Consider the following 19,443-nt stretch of genomic DNA (forward strand, 5'->3'; position numbering starts at 1 on the left):
CTAGGCAGAAGAAAGGACAGTTTGGAAAACTGGATCCTGGGTTCTTATCTTATCTCCACCACCATGGAGATCCATCCCCTTTCTGTGCCTCAGTTTCCCCAATGTAACACAAGGGGTTGGATTAGTTGATTTAAGTTCTAGCCAGAAAGGAACTTTGTTTGCTCCTGTAGTGCCCTCCTTTTCTTTCCCTCACACTCCTGTGCCCTTCTTCTCCTACAAAGTGCATTTCCCTTTCCCTTTCTCCTTTGACCCACCCCCCGCTTTTTTTCTTACTTGTCAAGTCACAAAGGGCAACCGAGAACATTAATTAAAGTCTCTGAGAACATTTGGGGCAGAAGGAATGGCAGATTGCTGCTCTAGCATTTACTCTCAAATTTTACAGGCAAAATATTAAGTGGGAACACTAAATTCCATGGCGGTAAAAAGAGAAACTGAGTTCTGTTGTAGCAATATTTGGGTAAATAGAATTTATTTTCTTATGAAATGGGTAGTCACTCTATTTAATATTAATCACTAACACTAGTTGGGCTCTTTCTATATCCCTATATTACCCCACAGAATTCTCACAGCAGGTAGATATCAATTATTACCCCCAGTTTATGGGTGGGAAAACTAAAGCTCCAAGAGGACACTCAGCTGGCAAGTGGTAGCAGCAGGCTTGGATCTCTGGTAGCCAGATCCCAGAGTTCATGCATCTTTACCCGATGTTGGCTGATCTGCCCCAGATCATGTGGATCCTGTGGCCCTGGCTCAGTCACTTCCTCTCTGGGCTTCAACTGATCTCTACAAATCCTCCCAGCTCTAACTTTCTAATTTGGTCACAAATCCCTGTTCTTTCCCTATGTCTAAAGTCACCATGAGACAGAGGAGGAAAAAACAGCAGGAGACTTGCTAGCTCTGTGGGAAATGCTCCGAACTATTTCAGTGACTGGACTGGGAGTGTATTTAACTCAAGGGCAAAGTGAAGAGCTGGTTGAGTTTTGGTACAGTGAGATAGGTAGAGAAGCGTAAATTCAGGACAAATGACAATTTCTAAGACTGCAAAGAGAACAATAAAAATCAGATTTTGCAGTGGGGGAAAGGAACCTCTCATTTCATCTGGGCCATTATACCCAGAGAGTAGTTCTTGCAAGGGGAGAACCTTGGTTTGTGAAATGTTAAACAAAAAAAATTAATAACCTGGCTCATTCTTCATGTCTGTCTCTGGTGGTACAACAAACCCTAATTCACTTTTGCTCTTCTTTCACTCTTAGTCAAGCTGATATTTGATTCTAGAAGAATTTATTTAATAGCTAGTGGTAAGCCTTCCAAAGGTTTGTCAAAAGGTAGACTCCTGAGAACTGATCCTCCTTTCCTTAAGAATGCAGGAGAACCTAGGAATAAACCTACCTAAGGAGACAAAAGACCTGTATGCAGGAAATTATAAGACACTGATGAAAGAAATTAAAGGTGATACAAATAGATGGAGAGATATACCATGTTCTTGGATTGGAAGAATCAACATTGTGAAAATGACTCTACTACCCAAAGCAATCTACAGATTCAATGCAATCCCTGTCAAACTACCAATGGCATTTTTCACAGAACTAGAACAAAAAATTTCACAATTTGTGTGAAACACAAAAGACCCCAAATAGCCAAAGCAATCTTGAGAAAGAAAAACGGAGCTGGAGGAATCAGGCTCCCAGACTTCAGACTATACTACAAAGCTACAGTAATCAAGATAATATGGTACTGGCACAAAAACAGAAACATAGATCTATGGAACAGGGTAGAAAGACCAGAGATAAACCCACACGCATATGGTCACCTTATCTTTGACAAAGGAGGCAAGAATATACAATTGAGAAAAGGCAGCCTCTTCAATAAGTCATGCTGGAAAAACTGGACAGCTACATGTAAAAGAATGAAATTCGAACACTCCCTAACACCATACAGAAAAATAAACTCAAAATGGATTAAAGACCTAAATGTAAGGCCAGACACTATCAAACTCTTAGAGGAAAACGTAGACAAAACACTCTATGACATAAATCACAACAAGATCCTTTTTGACCCACCTTCTAGAGAAATGCACATCAAAACAAAAATAAACAAATGGGACCTAATTAAACTTGAAAGCTTTTGCACAGCAAAGGAAACCATAAACAAGAGGAAAAGACACCCCTCAGAATGGGAGAAAATATTTGCCAACAAACCGACAAAGGATTATTCTCCAAAATATACAAGTAACTCATGCAGCTCAATATCAAAAAAACAAAAAACCCAATCCAAACATGGGCAGAAGACCTAAACAGACATTTCTCCAAAGAAGATATACAGATTGCCAACAAACACATGAAAGAATGCTCCACATCACTAATCATTAGAGAAATGCAAATCAAAACTCAATGAGGTATCACCTCACACCGGTCAGAATGGCCATCATTAAAAAATCTACAAACAATAAATGCTGGAGAGGGTTTGGAGAAAAGGGAACCCTCTTGCACTGTTGGTGGGAATGTAAATTGATACAGCCACTATGGAGAACAGTATGGAGGTTCCTTAAAAAACTAAAAATAGAACTATCATAGGATCCAGCAATCCCACTACTGGGCATATACCCTGAGAAAACCATAATTTAAAAAGAGTCATGTATCACAATGTTCATTGCAGCTCTATTTACAATAGCCAGGAGATGGAAGCAACCTAAGTGTCCATCATCGGATGAATGGATAAAGAAGATGTGGCACATATATACAATGGAATATTTCTCAGCCATAAAAAGAAACGAAACTGAGTTATTTGTAGTGATGTGGATGGACCTAGAGTCTGTCATACAGAGTGAAGTAAGTCAGAAAAAGAAAAACACATACCGTATGCTAACACATATAAATGGAATCTAAAAGAAAAGAGAAAAAATGGTCATGAAGAACCTAGGGGCAAGATGGGAATAAAGACGCAGACCTACTAGAGAATGGAGTTGAGTACATGTGGTGGGGAAAGAATAAGCTGGGACAAATTGAGAGAGTGGTAGTGTATATATGTCCATATATACACTACCAAACGTAAAATAGCTAGTTAGTGGGAAGCAGCCGCATAGCACAGGGAGATCAGCTTGATGCTTTGTGACCAGCTAGAAGGGTTGGGTAGGGAGGGTGGGAGGGAACAAAGGGGGAGGGCATATGGAGATATATGTATATGTATAACTGATTCACTTTGTTATAAAGCAGGAACTAACACACCATTGTAAAGTAATTATACTCCAATAAAAATGTTAAAAAAAAAAAAAGAATGCAGGAGCTGGGGACCCTTAAACATTGCTCGGCACAACAGCAGAAACATCATGCAGTCCTTCTCTCTCCTTGGCACTGGTCTCCCCCTGGGAAAAGGGACATGCTCTCAGAAGGCATGCAGGAGGACCAGATTCAAGAGTTTAGTTGCATATATCAAATCCAAATGTTTTAGGGCTGGCTCTTCAGAGGAAGGAGAAGTAGGCTCAATTACCTTCAAGTCCTACAGGATCAAAGTGATGGAGTGAAGGAGGTGATGGGGAGTGTCAGAATCTGCCCAGAGAAACAAAGGGATAATAAAGATCACTGGGAGAACAGACATGAAAGTGAATGAAGTTTAGCTTGAATTATGGCACAAGAATGTGGATAAAAGTTTCTGAAAGCCTGAGATTAGGGCATTGTAAATAATATACAACGATATTAGTGCCTGTCTTATTTGCCATCCATATTTGAAATATACCAAACACCTCCATTGTTTGACGTAGTACAGTTTACAAAATGGGTAGAGCACACACACAGAGTTCAGTGCCCCTCCAGATGGAATTTTACTGAATTAGCAGCCATATTCTGTTTTACATTTCTTACAGAAATGCTTGAAAAGTAACCCTAAACAAAGAAATACTTGACTGGTATTTTAAAACACAAACCATATGCCAAATAAAATAGCAGGATGTTAAGAGCTCTGTAATAAATGCATACACTTTAAAGGCCCAAATGTACACACTCATTTCAAGTACATTTTATAAAATAATTTACTCCCAGTATGTTTTGAATAATTGTATGAAAATAGTTCATAAGCATAGTAAATCTTTAACATACCCTCTTCTTGCATGCTGTTCCTGAAAGTCTCAATTTGAAGATTATGCTTAATGGAATTATCTGTCAATTTCAATCATTATCATCTGGGGCAGATGGCTCTTTGATTGTGCATTTACATGCAGAAAAATCCTCTGCTTTTTTTGCTTTTGAGTTAGTTTCTTGTCGACTGACATTGTGATGGGTTGCTTTCCTTTTAGAGAATTATTTCTCTTAAACAGCAGACTTCATTATCATTACAAATGAATATATTCAGATGCATTTTTTCATCTCCTTTAATTTGTTCACCTCACACATTAGCATTTGAAATGGTACTCACTGGGGTTTGTTACAAGATGCTCAATTAGAGAGGAAATATGTGCAAATCTCCCACCAAAAGTAGAACTAAGAAGGCAGCTGGAAAGCTCCTGGGAACAAGATTTGTCCAAAGCAGGGACAAATGCATAGGACCTGAGTTAGAGAAGAGAAACTTCATTTCTCTTGCCTTGCTCTTGGGATACTGGATTCTCTCTGGGAAGCCAGTGTCCCCAGTGGGTCAAAGGTTTGATATATACCCCTGGCTCAAGTGAATTGGGCTTTTCTCTGGAATTCTGACCATGCCATTATTTTAATTTTTTTCCAGCACGCCCCCAGGGAGAGTGGAACAAAAGGGGCATAAAGAACACGGGGTCAGAGTTCTCACTTGGGATGGGCACTACACCAGAGAGAAGACTTCAGTTGTGAAAACTGTGGCTACCATTTTAATATGTCCTGAGCACCTACTACTACATCCAAAACTGTATGCATCAGTATAAACAGATCTAAGTGTGTAATAGTGCTTGTGAATCTACGTCACAGTGTGATATAGTAGAAAAACATAGGTTTCTGGATCACAGGACTCAGGTTTGAATTTTAATTTCTCTTCTTGGGAGGGAGTTAGATTTAAGGCAAAGAAGGTGGTTCTGGGGTCTGTGTGGCTTAATTTGACGCCCAGCTCCCTAGCTACTAACTGTGCAAGTTTGCATGTGAACTTAACCTCTCTACGTTTCTGTTTCCTCATCTATAAGTGGGAGAGGAGAATAAAGTTATTGTGAGAATTAAATGAGATAAGGCATAAATCATAAAGAGGCACCTAAAGAACGCTAGTCCAAGGTAACAATTATACACCAGGCCTAATGCAGTACCTGGCATTTCATAGTTGTTCAAGAAATATTTGGTGAATGAACTAATGAATATAAAATATAAGATAAACACATAAACTCCTTTAGCGCTTAATTGTGAACCTGAGCAAACATACACCACGAATGTGCAGTCCTTATGCTGAAATCAGATTGCCCTGGGCAACGCACTTAACCTCTCAGCCTTTGTTTTCCCAGTTATACAAATGGAAGTAATAAAGTACCTACCTCATAAGACTGCTGTGATGAGGTACTACCTGCAAAGCACTTAGCATGTTTGTGATTATTATTAAATTTAACAATTATCTGCACACTGCTAAAAACTCTCTTGTTTGCTCAAAGCCCCGCTCTGTGCGGCTCCCTGATGGGCCCTCTCCTGTGTGCACGTTCCTTCTGGGTGGTCAGCTACCTGGCACTGAGGGGAGGTCAGGTATGGGGGAACCTTCCGCTGAGGCCCTGCCAATTAGAAACTATGATTCTTAATCATGTGAATCCCAGGAGAGGGATATTTGATTCACAAGAATTTAATTTGCATTCATTTTGCATGGAGCCGTCTGTGCACTCTCCACTGGGGTAGGGATGCCCTGTGTGTGAACCATGCATTATGTGCAGATGCATCTTCATTAGTGACCAGAGCAGTATTAGAAATGGGTAAATTGGATCATTTAATATCATTGCTCTTACCTCCAGAAAAAAAGAATAGAGGTATTTTCCCCCCATTATGGTTAATAAGACTTGAGAGGCTAAATTTTCATTAGGAAGGCAAAAGCATTCTTATAAATTCTGTCTCTATGAAGAAGGGCTGAAAACAGAAAAGTGTGAACCCTGGCAGTCATGGTCACCATCTTCCCGGGGTGAAACCTTGTAGTCCCTGTGGACTCCCCCTCTGCTCTCTGCTGCTAAGTCTTTGGGCGCTGAAATCCTGCAGCCCAATAGGGCTTTTTTGAGTTGCCCATTCACATTTCTTTCCTCAGAAATTAAACTGAGGACTCACTTCCTCCAGGAAGCCTGCTCTGGTTACCTACGAGAGCCTGGTCATGCTCTGCACACCAATAAGAGTTTTCAAACTTAAGTATGTACCAAATATTGTACATGTTCTAATTTTTAGTCCTCAAAAGAACCCTATGAGGTTTTTGGGATGGAGGCCACACAAATATTATGCAGAGACAGGGTCCGAACCCAGGGAGTCTGGCTCCAGAGCCCTAGATCTCATGCTGTTTGTCTTACAGGTCCACAAATCATTTCCCTAAGGCTGTGCCCTGGATCCCCCACCTGACCACACACTCTTCCAGATCAGAGGTATTCTCTTATTTTCTTTCTACCACCCAGTACTGCTCACACCTACTGTTACCTGAGCAATGGGGCTGCATGAGTGCATGGCCTGGGGGCAGAGGGGCACAGGTGCTGGTGGAGGTGACTGTGACATTTTGTCCTGACTGAGTTGCTGCTCCCCACCCTCTCGGGAGCTGGCATTTCTGCAGGCATGTGACTTTTCTGGATCAGTGTGGCCAGACCATGCCTGTTTGGTGGGTGAGAGCAGTTCATCCTGGAGGGTTCTGAGGCCCCCATGCATGGCCACTTGATGGACGAGTGAGAGACCGAGGCAGAGGGAGGAGGGAGAAGGCACTGACATTTTGCAATTTTTCTCTCTATAAAAATAAACTCCAACTCCTTCACCAATTTGATTTGAGCCAATGTTCTGACCTATGAGTGGCCTCTTTCATCCAGTGTCTGAAAAGGAAGGTGTTAATTTTTCCTCTGCCCTTGGAAGAAGTTTCTTGGGCCAGTAAGGATATTGGGTCAGCTCACCCTTTAAAGGTGGCAACTCCAATTTAGAAGATTTAAGTTTGGGAAAATGTACTCTCTCCTAAAAGCTCAGAAGCAGAGTCATAATTCCCCTGGCAGAGGTTTATGTGGGTTCATTCTGGAAGTTTTCAATGGGTTTAATAAAGGTGGGAGTGACTCTGCTGTCTACTGACTGCAGGGTTGACTGGCCTAGGAGGTCAGCAGGCAGCTAGCTTGCTGTGCCCCTGCTTGGAGGAAAAACAGCACCTCAAGGCATAAGACAAGTAACAACTAAAGAGTTCCAGAAAGCTTGTTAATCATCTGCAACGTCTGGCCTGACTCAGCCTGGTGTCTTCACAGGTCAGTGATGGGGGACCCAGAGTCAATTCGAAATAAAGGCCAGAGGCCCGGTGAGCTTCCCTGTGATCCAGGTCCCAGCTTCATGAAGAGAGGGGTGGACCTTACTTGTTGATTTTTAGAATATGAACAGCAGATGTCTGTGATCCATGCTTCAAGCTTTAGAACAAGAAGAAAAGTAAGACCAACCTCACCAGGGTCATCAGCCTAAGGAATTCAGTGCCCCAAGAAGGAGGTTCTGACCAAAACCATAAATGACTTCCAGGAAGGTTGACATATGGGAGTGGAGAGCAACTTCCTTTGTTATTTGGATTCCAGGAGGAGAATCATGATGGTACTGGAATCTCCCTCAGTAACCCCACCAGAGAGACAGCTCCCCAGTTGAATGGACTATGGAACTGACCCCAGAGAGAAATGCTGGTCTCTTTAATGTTTGGCAGAAGTTGCTGTAGTTTTGAAACCATACACCTCTGATTGAGACTTGAACCCACATGCCGGGACTTGAACCCACGGTCTTTTAATTAGAATCACTCACCTGGTGTCTGGACTTACTGAGGCTCAGGTTCTTTGTGTCTCAACACAGAAGGAATTCAGCGAGAGGCAAAGTGATAGGCAAGAAGTAGATTTATTAATATAGGACGCTTGTGAGTGATGCAAGTGGGCGGGCAAGGGAGTTCTGCCCAGAGCATTAAATGGGCTACATTTTTATAATCAAAGGAAAGTAGGGGAGGGGGAAAGACAGCCTGCTTCCTCATTCTTCCAGTAGACATCAGACTTACATCACTAGCTCCTCCTTCATATTGGGCAGGAGAGTGTCTGACCCCATGAGGTCAAGCTAGGACTGTCACAGCGCTTATTCAAATCAGCAGAAGGGTGGTAACATATACTAAAATATGTTGAATTATCTCAGGTTTCTGTATAATGAGGGTCTCCTACTCTGGAATGTCCCCTTTCCCTTAAACTCCTGTCCTTGGTCCTAAGGATCATTATTTTGCTGGACTCGACCAGCAGAATGCAGGCTTCATTTTTTTCTTTCACTTAATGATCTGGGGCATATCTTGTGCTTTTATTTATGGCTTTATAGTTAAGTAAGGCTGCTTCATTCCACAACATCCCAATAGTTTTCTTGAGCGATCATTAACTTACAGTGGTCTCCCAAATTTCCCTAGGTTTCCCTCCTTATCTATAATCCCCGGCTGGGACTTCTACAACTCCCTGTGTAACTATCCTAATTTATCCCTATCAGTTTCAGGTATAGGTTGACTTAATAAATCTTTGGATGTAGAAGTAAGTATGCAGGCATGAGTTGGGGTCAAATTCTGGACCCCTGAAGGTTCCCTGTGTAGCAGCAGAGTCACACTGGGTGCCACAGTTGTGACAGCCAATATTTATCTAGCACTGATGAAACAGTACACCTCAGATTGGGACTTGAACCCTTGTGCCAGGACTCAAACCTGTCCCAAACCCATGGTCTTCCAACTGACATCAAACACCAGATTTCTGGACTTATTGAAGCTCAGGTTCTTGATGTCTCATCACAGAAAGAATTAAGTGAGAGACAAAGTGATAGGTAAGAAGGGGATTTATTTAGAGAGAAACACACTCCACAGACAGAGCATGGGCCATCTCAGAAGGCGAGAGTGGCACCAGGGTATTGGGTTGTCAGTTTTTATAGGAGTGGGTAATTTCATAGGCTAATGAGTGGGAGGAGTATTCCAGCTATTTTGGGAAGGGGTGGGGATTTCCAGGAATTGGGCCACCACCCACTTTTTGATCCTTATGGTCAGCCTTGGAACTGTCATGGCACCTGTGGGTGTGTTATTTAGCATGCTGACGTGTTACAATGAGCATATACGGAGGCTCAAGGTCTAGTGGAAGTCAACTTCTCTGCCATCTTGGACCCATTTGGATCTAATCAGTTTATGTCATATCCTTGGGCTATGTCATTCTTTCAAATGTTGTGCCCAGCCCCCTTCCCTACTGTTTCACTGATGTGCCAGGCACTATGCTGAGTGTTTTTCTTACTTTCTTACATCTAATCTTCACAATAACTCTATAAAGTAGGTTTGAATCATTAGCCCTGTTTTATAGGTGAGGAAACAGAGGCACAAACTAACTTGATGAGGTTAACCCTAATAGGTGGGGGCAGAACTGGTATTTGACTACAGGAGTTTTGAAACTGAGTCCCTCTAAAACTGAGCTCCCCTGCTGAGTTTATGATTGACCCCTCTACCCAAAACTTTATTCCCTTTCTTGTCCAGCCCCTGTTCCCCTCAGGATTGAGGAATATCAAGGAAAATGGGGAATTGAAACTGAGTAGGACCCTATAGAGCCCTCCCAATACAAAAGCCCCTCTGTGTCCCTTATTTCTTGTTTGTAGAAAAAGGCTTTAGTCTAGGCCTTCCCTAAGTTCCAAAGAGCAGACTTAAATATTTACCAATTAGGGAGGTGAGGAAATGCAGAAACAAGGGAAAAGCACATAGTTCAGAGATAAAACAGAGTCCCAGTTCCTCCTCAAGAGATATACATAATTATCTGATGCATATCTTTGAGTTGTTCTGCAGAAATTGAGACCCCCACATGGGGAGGGAGTGGGGGTGACTACACAGGAGGATGGTGACTACATGATGACCACAAGCCTGTAGACCCCAGATTGGTTGGGACCAGAAGGTTGGGGATTAAGATCCTGTTACCTCACTACCAACCAATCAGAAGAAAGTCCGTAATCTGCAACCTTCACCTCAAATGTTGCCTTAAAAAAAAAACGCTTCCCTGAAAGCCATGGGGGATTTCAGGTCTTTCGAGTATGAGCTGCCCATTCTCCCTGCTTGGCACCCTGTAAATAAATACTGTACTTTCCTTCACCACAACATGGTGTCAATAGATTGGCTTTGCTCTTTGCCAGCAGACTCACGTTCAGTTTAGTAAAGGGTTGACTCTGGGAATTGTCTTTTAGCCCCCAGCCTGGGCTCCCTCTCTCAGGCAGGCATGCCTGATCTAAAGGAGTGTCAGAAAAGTACCAACAGGTTCTGGAAAATGCCTGACTCCCCAGGCCAGAGCAGTTGGTGGCAATACCACACACACAATCTGCCTTGATAGGGATAAGCAATGTGAGCAATCTTAAACTATTTGAACATGGACCGGAGTATAGGGAGTGCTGGGGTTTGTCTTTGAGTTGCTGCATCTCTCTAAGCATTGTTTCATAATCTGTTCATCTGTCTTTACTGTCTCTGGAGCTTGGACTTTCCTTCAGAGACTTTCTGTACCCATTAAATTTGTTTTGGGTAAAAGCATTGGTTGGGGGTGGGGGGTGGGTCATGGGTAGTGGGAAAACTAGCATTCTGTCTCAGAGTGAGCTAAGCAAGGAAATCTGAGGAAGATGACTCACCTTGTCTTCCCAAAACCCAGGTCAAGAGTTGGTGCCAATCCTCTGAAGAATGTCCTTCAAGTCCGTCAGACCTGTTTGGGGGAACAGAAGGACCTGGATAACTCTTTATCATTTGAGGAAAAAAAATGATATGATTAAGACTTTTCACATGCCTGGTAGTGGTGGTTCATATGTAAAAATGATTTCAGACCTGGGGAAAATAGCTACATTGAAAGAGTTTCTGAGCAGTCGAAAAGAACAATGCGAACAAAACTTAATTAGGAGTACAAGCCAATGGAACTGAGAAGGAAGCAGGATGAATTCATTACATTAATAATAACCTGAACTTAGGGAAGGGGAAGCAGATGGAAAGAAAGGAACACATAATGCGTTATGTTGCATTTCTTCTGAATAAATTGTAGTGTGATGAAATGTAACGAGATTATCCATCCTCTCCATCTGCTTTTGTCTAAGTAAATTCGGTTTTCTCACAAATGTCATGAATTTTCAGCTTGTAATTTGCTGTCTCCAGTGTGTGTGTGGTGCTGGGAAGCCCATTTACTACTATGTGCCCCAGCCTGGGACCTCCACTGAGCACCAGGGCCTCACAGAGCAGCAGCGAGGAGGTTCAAAATTATCCTGCTCTCAGCATGGATAGGATGTTCTGTCACAGTGGCCCCCCAGGGGGTTTGCATGGCACAGGTTGGTGGAGAAGGAAAGTGGTCTGGATTTGAGATGGGGGATAGAGTGGCAAGAGGGTTCTCTTCATCTGAAGACTTTGAGATGAAAATTTGCTTCCTCCTCATTTATCACACATTTACTTCCATGTCTTTATTCATGAAGTTTTCTCCACCAGGAATTCCATGTCTCCTATACTCCTATTTTTCAAATCTATTACTTTTTAAAACTCACTTATTTCAGTGTCTCCTTCAACTGTTTTAGAACACACAGATTTATTTCTCTTCTCTCTGAACTCTATTTCCCTTTCACTTGGTGAATTCCACCCTGCACTCAGTTATTTAATTCCCTATATTGTTCCTCCTGAATAAGATTGTAAGTTCCTCCTTTTTCCTGCCTTTAACAAATGTTTGTTGAATGCCTTCCATTTGCTGGTTACTTCATAGGCACTGGGGATCCAGTGATGAGCAAAGTAGACATGGTCCTTGGCCTCATGGAGCTTGAGGGCTAAGAAGGAAGACATGCTAAATAGTATTCACCCCAATAAGTAGACAATTATTGTGATGGTTAATTTTCTGTATTAACTTGACTGGTCTAACAGGTGCCCAGAGAGCTAGTAAAACATTATTTCTGGGTGTGTCTGTGAGGGTGTTTCCAGAAGAGATTAGTATTTGAATTGGTGAACTGAGTAAAGCACATGGCCCTTCCCAATGTGCATGCACCTTATCCTATCTGATGAGGACCTGAATAGAACAAAAGGGTAAAGGAAAGGCCAATTCTCCTCTTTCTCTGCTTGAGCTTAGACACCTATATTCTCCTGTCCTCAGACTTCTGTGCACTGGTTCCCAGGCTTTCAGACTCAGATCAGAACTTATACTAGCAGCTCCCTGATTCTCAGGACTTGGGACTCCGACTGAATTATACCATCAGTTTTCCTGGGTCTCCAGCTTGCGGATGGCAGATTATGGGACTTCTCAACCTCAATAACCACATGAGACAATTCCTAAATTAAATCTCCTCTTATGTATTTCTCTTTATATACCCAATTGTTTTGTTTCTCTGGAGAACCCTTGACTAATACAATTACAAAATTTAATGTTTCAAATTTAAGTCAATGTTATTGACAATAAAATTCACACATTTTAAGTATACAGGTTGATGACTTTTGACAAATGTAACCACCACCCCAATTAAGATACAGAACATTTCCATCTCCCCAAAAGTTTCCTCATACCTCTTCACAAACTTCCTCTGCCCAAATCCTAACTGCCTACCTGCCTACCTACCATCTGATTTCTATCACTTTAGGTTATCTTTACCTTCTCTAGAATTGTATATAAATGGAATAATGTAGTACATACTCTTTTGCATTTGGCTTCTTTCACTCAGCCTAGTATCTGTGATATTCTTCAATGTTGTGTTTTGTTCAAAATTACTTTTGAACAAGTAATTTGTTCCTTTACATTGCTGAATATATACATGAGGATATATAAATAATTTATTTATCAGTTCACTTGTTGATGGATATTTGGGTTGTTTATGGCTTTTGGCTCTTATGAATAAAGCTGATATGAATATTTGTATTCAAGTCTTTCTGTGGCATATATTATTATTCTTGAATAAATACCTAATAGTGGCATTTCTAGGTTATATGGAAACTACAAGTTTTTTTGTTTTTGTTTTTTTTTTTTTTTTTTGCAGTACGCGGGCCTCTCACTGTTGTGGCCTCTCCCGTTGCGGAGCACAGGCTCCGGACGCGCAGGCTCGGTGGCCATGGCTCACGGGCCCAGCCACTCCGCGGCATGTGGGATCATCCCGGACTGGGGCACGAACCCGTGTCCCCTGCATCGGCAGGCGGACTCTCAACTACTGCGCCACAAGGGAAGCCCTACAAGTGTTTTTTAAATGGATCATAGACTTACACATAAGAGCTAAAACTATAAAAATTCTAGAAGAAAACATAGGAGTAAGTTTACATGACCTTGGAATAGACAAAGATTTCTTGGGAGTGTTATGCTTTTACTCAAAATATTTTTAAAAACCTCACAAATTGGACTTCATCAAAAGTAAAAATGTCTGCTCTCCAACCCCCTCCCCCAAACAAGAAAACCTCCCAAATTCCAAAACACTTTGGAATTAAAAAAGACAACTCACACATCAGTAGGAAATATATGTAAAATATATATGGCAGTCCTGCATTTTTGAAACTAGAGGCCTGTAGCTTAGTTAAACCTGCACAGAACAGGTGATTACCACACCTACCACACCTTTTCCCAATCACCCTTCCCCACGCTCCCCATGCTCCCTACACCTCAGATGGCCCTGCTGCATTTTTCTTTATCTCATTAATACCCCAGCTCCTTTTCTTCTGGGAACCAGATTTGAGATTTGTTCTCCTGTCTTCTACTTGGTTGCCTTGTGAATAAGCCCTGTCTTCACTGCAAACCATGAATGTCTCATCGTTTTGGCTTGCTGTGTTTCTGACAAAGGGAACCTAGCTTGGATAAATCACCCAGAAAAGAAAAATCTAAGACACCAGTAAGATTTTTACCACAGTTATCTACGCTGTGTGGCTGACAGAGCATTGGTGCTCTGGCCAGGTCTCAGGCCTGAGCCTCTGAGGTAGGAGAGCCGAGTTTGGGACATTTGACCTCCGGAGACCTCCTGGCTCCATGTAATATCAATTGGTGAGAGCTCTCTCAGATATCTCCACCTCAACACTAAGACCCAGCTCCACTTAATGAGCAACAAGATACTGTACTGGACACCCCATGCCAAACAACTAGCAAGACAGGAACACAACCCCACCCATTAGCAGAGAGGCTGCCTAAAATCATACTAAGTTCACAGACACCCAAAAACACACCACCGGATAAAGTACTACCCACCAGAAAGACAAGATCCAGCCTCATCCACCAGAAAACAGGCACCAGTCTCCTCCACCAGGAAGCCTACACAAGCCACTGAACCAAACTTATCCACTGGGGCCAGACACACACAAAAAAACAGAAGTAAAAACCTACAGCCAGTGAAAAGGAGACCCCAAACACAGTAAGCTAAGCAAAATGGGAAGACAGAGAAATATGCAACAGATGAAGGAACAAGGTAAAAACCCACCAGACCAAACAAATGAAGAGGAAATAGGCAGTTTACCTGAAAAAAAATTCAGAATAATGATAGTAAAGATGATCCAAAATCTTGGAAATAGAATGGAGAACATACAAGGGACGTTTAACAAGGACCTAGAAGAACTAAAGAGCAAACACACAATGATGAACAACAGAATAAATGAAACTAAAAATTCTCCAGAAGGAATCAAGATCAGAATAACTGAGGCAGAAGAACGGGTAAGTGACCTGGAAGATAAAATAGTGGAAATAACTACTGCAGAGCAGAATAAAGAAAAAAGAATGAAAAGAAATGAAGACAGTCTTAGAGCCCTCTGGGACAAATTAAATGCACCAAGATTCAAATTATAGGGGTCCCAGAAGAAGAAGAGAAAAAAAAGGGACTGAGAAAATAATTGGAAGAGATTATAGTTGAAAACTTCCCTGATATGGGAAAGGAAATAGTCAATCAAGTCCAGGAAGCTCAGAGAGTCCCATACAGGGTAAATCCAAGGAGAAACACACCAAGACACAAATTAATCAAACTATCAAAAATTAATACAAACAAAAAATATTAAAAGCATCAAGAGAAAAGCAACAAATAACATTCAAGGGAATCACCATAAATATAACAGCTGATCTTTCAGCAGAAACTCTGCAAGCCAGAAGGGAGTGGCAGGACATATTTAAAGTGATGAAAAGCAAAAACCTACAACCAAGATTACTCTACACAGCAAGGATCTCATTCAGATTCAATGGAGAAATTAAAACCTTTACAGACAAGCAAAAGCTAAGAGAATTCAGCACCACCAAACCAGCATTACAACAAATGCTAAAGGAACTTCTCTAGGCAAGAAACACAAGGCAAGGAAAAGACTTACAATAACAAACCCAAAACAATTAAGAAAATGGGAATAGGAACATACATATCAATAATTACCTTAAATGTAAATGGACTAAATGCTCCCACCAAAAGACACAGACTGGCTGAATGGATAAAAAAACAAGACCCATATATATGCTGTCTACAAGAGACCCACTTCAGACGTAGGGACACATACAGACTGAAAGTGAGGGGATGGAAAAAGATAGTCCATGCAAATGAAAATCAAAAAAAAGCTGGAGTAACAATTCTCATATCAGACAAAACAGACTTTAAAATAAAGACTATTACAAGAGACAAAGAAAGACATTACATAATGATCAAGGGATCAATCCAAGAAGAAGATATAACAATTGTAAATATTTATGCAACCAACATAGGAGCACCTCAATACATAAGGCAAATGCTAACAGCCATAAAGGGGAAATCAACAGTAACACAGTAATAGTAGGGGACTTTAACACCCCACTTTCACCAATGGACGGATCATCCAAAATGAAAATAAATAAGGAAACACAAGCTTTAAATAATACATTAAACAAGATGGACTTAATTGATATTTATAGGACATTCCATCCAAAAACAACAGAATACACTTTCTTCTCAAGTGCTCATGGAACATGCTCCAGGATAGATCATATCTTGGGCCACAAATCAAGCCTTGGTAAATTTAAGAAAATTGAAATCATACCAAGTATCTTTTCCGACTACAACGGATGAGACTAGATATCAATGACAAGACAAAAACAGTATAAAATACAAACACATAGAAGCTAAACAATACACTACTAAAAACCAAGAGATCACTGAAGAAATCAAAGAGGAAATCAAAAAATACCTACAAACAAATGACATTGAAAACACGATGACCCAAAACCTATGGGATGCAGCAAAAGAAGTTCTAAGAGGAAAGTTTATAGCAATGCAATCCTACCTCAAGAAACAAGAAAAATCTCAAATAAACAACCTAACCTTACACCTAAAGCAATTAGAGAAAGAAGAACAAAAAACCACAAAGTTAGCAGAAGGAAAGAAATCATACAGATCAGTTCAGAAATAAATGAAAAAGAAATGAAGGAAGCGATAGCAAAGGTAAATAAAACTAAAAGCTGGTTCTTTGAGAAGATAAACAAAATTGATATATCATTAGCCAGACTCATCAAGAAAGAAAGGGAGAAGACTCAAATCAACAGAATTAGAAATGAAAAAGAAGCAGTAACAACTGACACTGCAGAAATGCAAAGAATCATGAGAGATTACTACAAGCAACTATATGCCAATAAAATGGACAACCTGGAAGAAATGGACAAATTCTTAAAAAAGTACAATCTTCCGAGACTGAACGAGGAAGAAATAGAAAATATAAACAGACCAATCATAAGCACTGAAATTGAAACTGTGATTAAAAATCTTCCAACAAACAAAAGCCCAGGACCAGGTGGATTCACAGGCGAATTCTATCAAATGTTTAGATAAGAGCTAACACCTATTCTTCTCAAACTCTTCCAAAATATAGCAGAGGGAGGAACACTCCCAAACTCATCCTATGAGGCTACCATCACCCTGATACCAAAACCAGACAAAGATGTTACAGAAAAAGAGAACTACAGGCCAATATGACTGATGAACATAGATGCAAAAATCCTCAACAAAATACTGGCAAATAGAATCCAACAGCACATTAAAAGGATCATACACTATGATCAAGTGGGGTTTATCCAGGAATACAAGGATTCTCCAATACACGCAAATCAATCAATGTGATACACCATATTAACAAAGTAAAGGAGAAAAACCATATGATCATCTCAATAGATGATGAAAAAGCTTTTGACAAAATTCAACACCCATTGATGATAAAAACTCTCCAGAAAGTAGGCATAGAGGGAACTTACCTCAACATAATAAAGGCCATATATAACAAACTCACAGCCAACATCATTCTCAATGGTGAAAAACTGAAATCATTTCCACTAAGATCAGGAAAAAGACAAGGTTTCCCTCTTGCACCATAATTCCACACAGCTTTGGAAGTTTTAGCTACAGCAATCAGAGATGAAAAAGAAATAAAAGGAATCCAATTCAGAAAAGAAGAAGTAAAACTGTCACTGTTTGCAGATGAAATGATACTATACATAGAGAATGCTAAAGTTGCTACCAGAAAACTACTAGAGCTAATCAATGAATTTGGTAAAGTAGCAGCATACAAAATTAATGCACAGAAATCTCTTGCACTCCTATACACTAATGATGAAAAATCTGAAAGAGAAGTTAAGGAAACACTCCCATTTACCATTGCAACAAAAAGAATAAAATACCTAGGGATAAACCTACCTAAGGAGACAAAAAACCTGTATGCAGAAAACTGTAAGACACTGATGAAAGAAATTAAAGATGATACAAACAGATGGAGAGATATTCCATGTTCTTGGATTGGAAGAATCAACATTGTGAAAATGACTCTACTACCCAAAGCAATCTACAGATTCAGTGCAATCCCTATCAAACTACCAATGGCATTTTTCACAGAACTAGAACAAAAAATTTCACCATTTGTATGGAAACACAAAAGACCCCAAATAGACAAAGCAATCTTGAGAAAGAAAAACGGAGCTGGAGGAATCAGGCTCCTGGACTTCAGACTACACTTCAAAGTTACAGTAATCAAGACAGTATGGTACTGGCACAAAAACAGAAACATAGATCTATGGAACAGGATAGAAAGACCAGAGATAAACCCACACGCATATGGTCACCTTATCTTTGACAAAGGAGGCAAGAATATACAATTGAGAAAAGGCAGCCTCTTCAATAAGTCATGCTGGGAAAACTGGATAGCTACATGTAAAAGAATGAAATTCGAACACTCCCTAACACCATACAGAAAAATAAACTCAAAATGGATTAAAGACCTAAATGTAAGGCCAGACACTATCAAACTCTTAGAGGAAAACATAGGCAGAACACTCTATGACATAAATCACAGCAAGATCCTTTTGACCCACCTCCTAGAGAAATGCACATCAAAACAAAAATAAACAAATGGGACCTAATGAAACTTGAAAGCTTTTGCACAGCAAAGGGAACCATAAACAAGACGAAAAGGCACCCCTCAGAATGGGAGAAAATATTTGCCAGCAAACCAACTGACAAAGGATTATTCTCCAAAATATACAAGCAACTCATGCAGCTCAATATCAAAAAAACAATAAACCCAATCCAAAAACGGGCAGAAGACCTAAATAGACATTTCTCCAAAGAACATATATAGATTGCCAACAAACACATGAAAGGATGCTCCACATCACTAATCATTAGAGAAATGCAAATCAAAACTCAATGGGTTTCACCTGACACCAGTCAGAATGGCCATCATCAAAAATCCTACAAACAACAAATGCTGGCGAGGGTGTGGGGGAAAGGGAACCCTCTTGCACTGTTGGTGGGAATGTAAATTGATACAGCCTCTATGGAGAACAGTATGGAGGTTCCTTAAAAAAACTAAGAATAAAACTACCCTATGGCCCAGTAATCCCTCTACTGGGCATATACCCTGAGAAAACCATAATTCAAAAAGAGTCATGTACCACAATATTCATTGCAGCAGTATTTACAATAGCCAGGACATGGAAGCAACCTAAGTGTCCATTGACAGGTGAATGGATAAAGAAGATGTGGCACATATATACAATGAAATATTACTCAGCCATAAAAAGAAACCAAACTGAGCTATTTGTAGTGAGTTGGATGGACCTAGAATCTGTCATACAGAGTGAAGAAAGCCAGAAAGAGAAAGACAAATACCGTATGCTAACACATATATACGGAATCCAAAAAAAAAAAAAAAAGGTTCTGAAGAACCTAGAGGCAGAACAGAAATAAAGATGCAGATTTAGAGAATGGACTTGAGGACATGGGAAGGGGGAGAGTAAGCTGGGACCAAGTAAGAGAGTTGCATGGACGTATATACACTACCAAATGTAAATTAGATTGCTAGTGGGAAGCAGCCACATAGCACAGG

This window comes from Grampus griseus (genome assembly GCF_964374135.1).
Source record: "Grampus griseus genome assembly, chromosome: 19".
In the NCBI taxonomy this organism is placed as follows: Eukaryota; Metazoa; Chordata; class Mammalia; order Artiodactyla; family Delphinidae; genus Grampus; species Grampus griseus.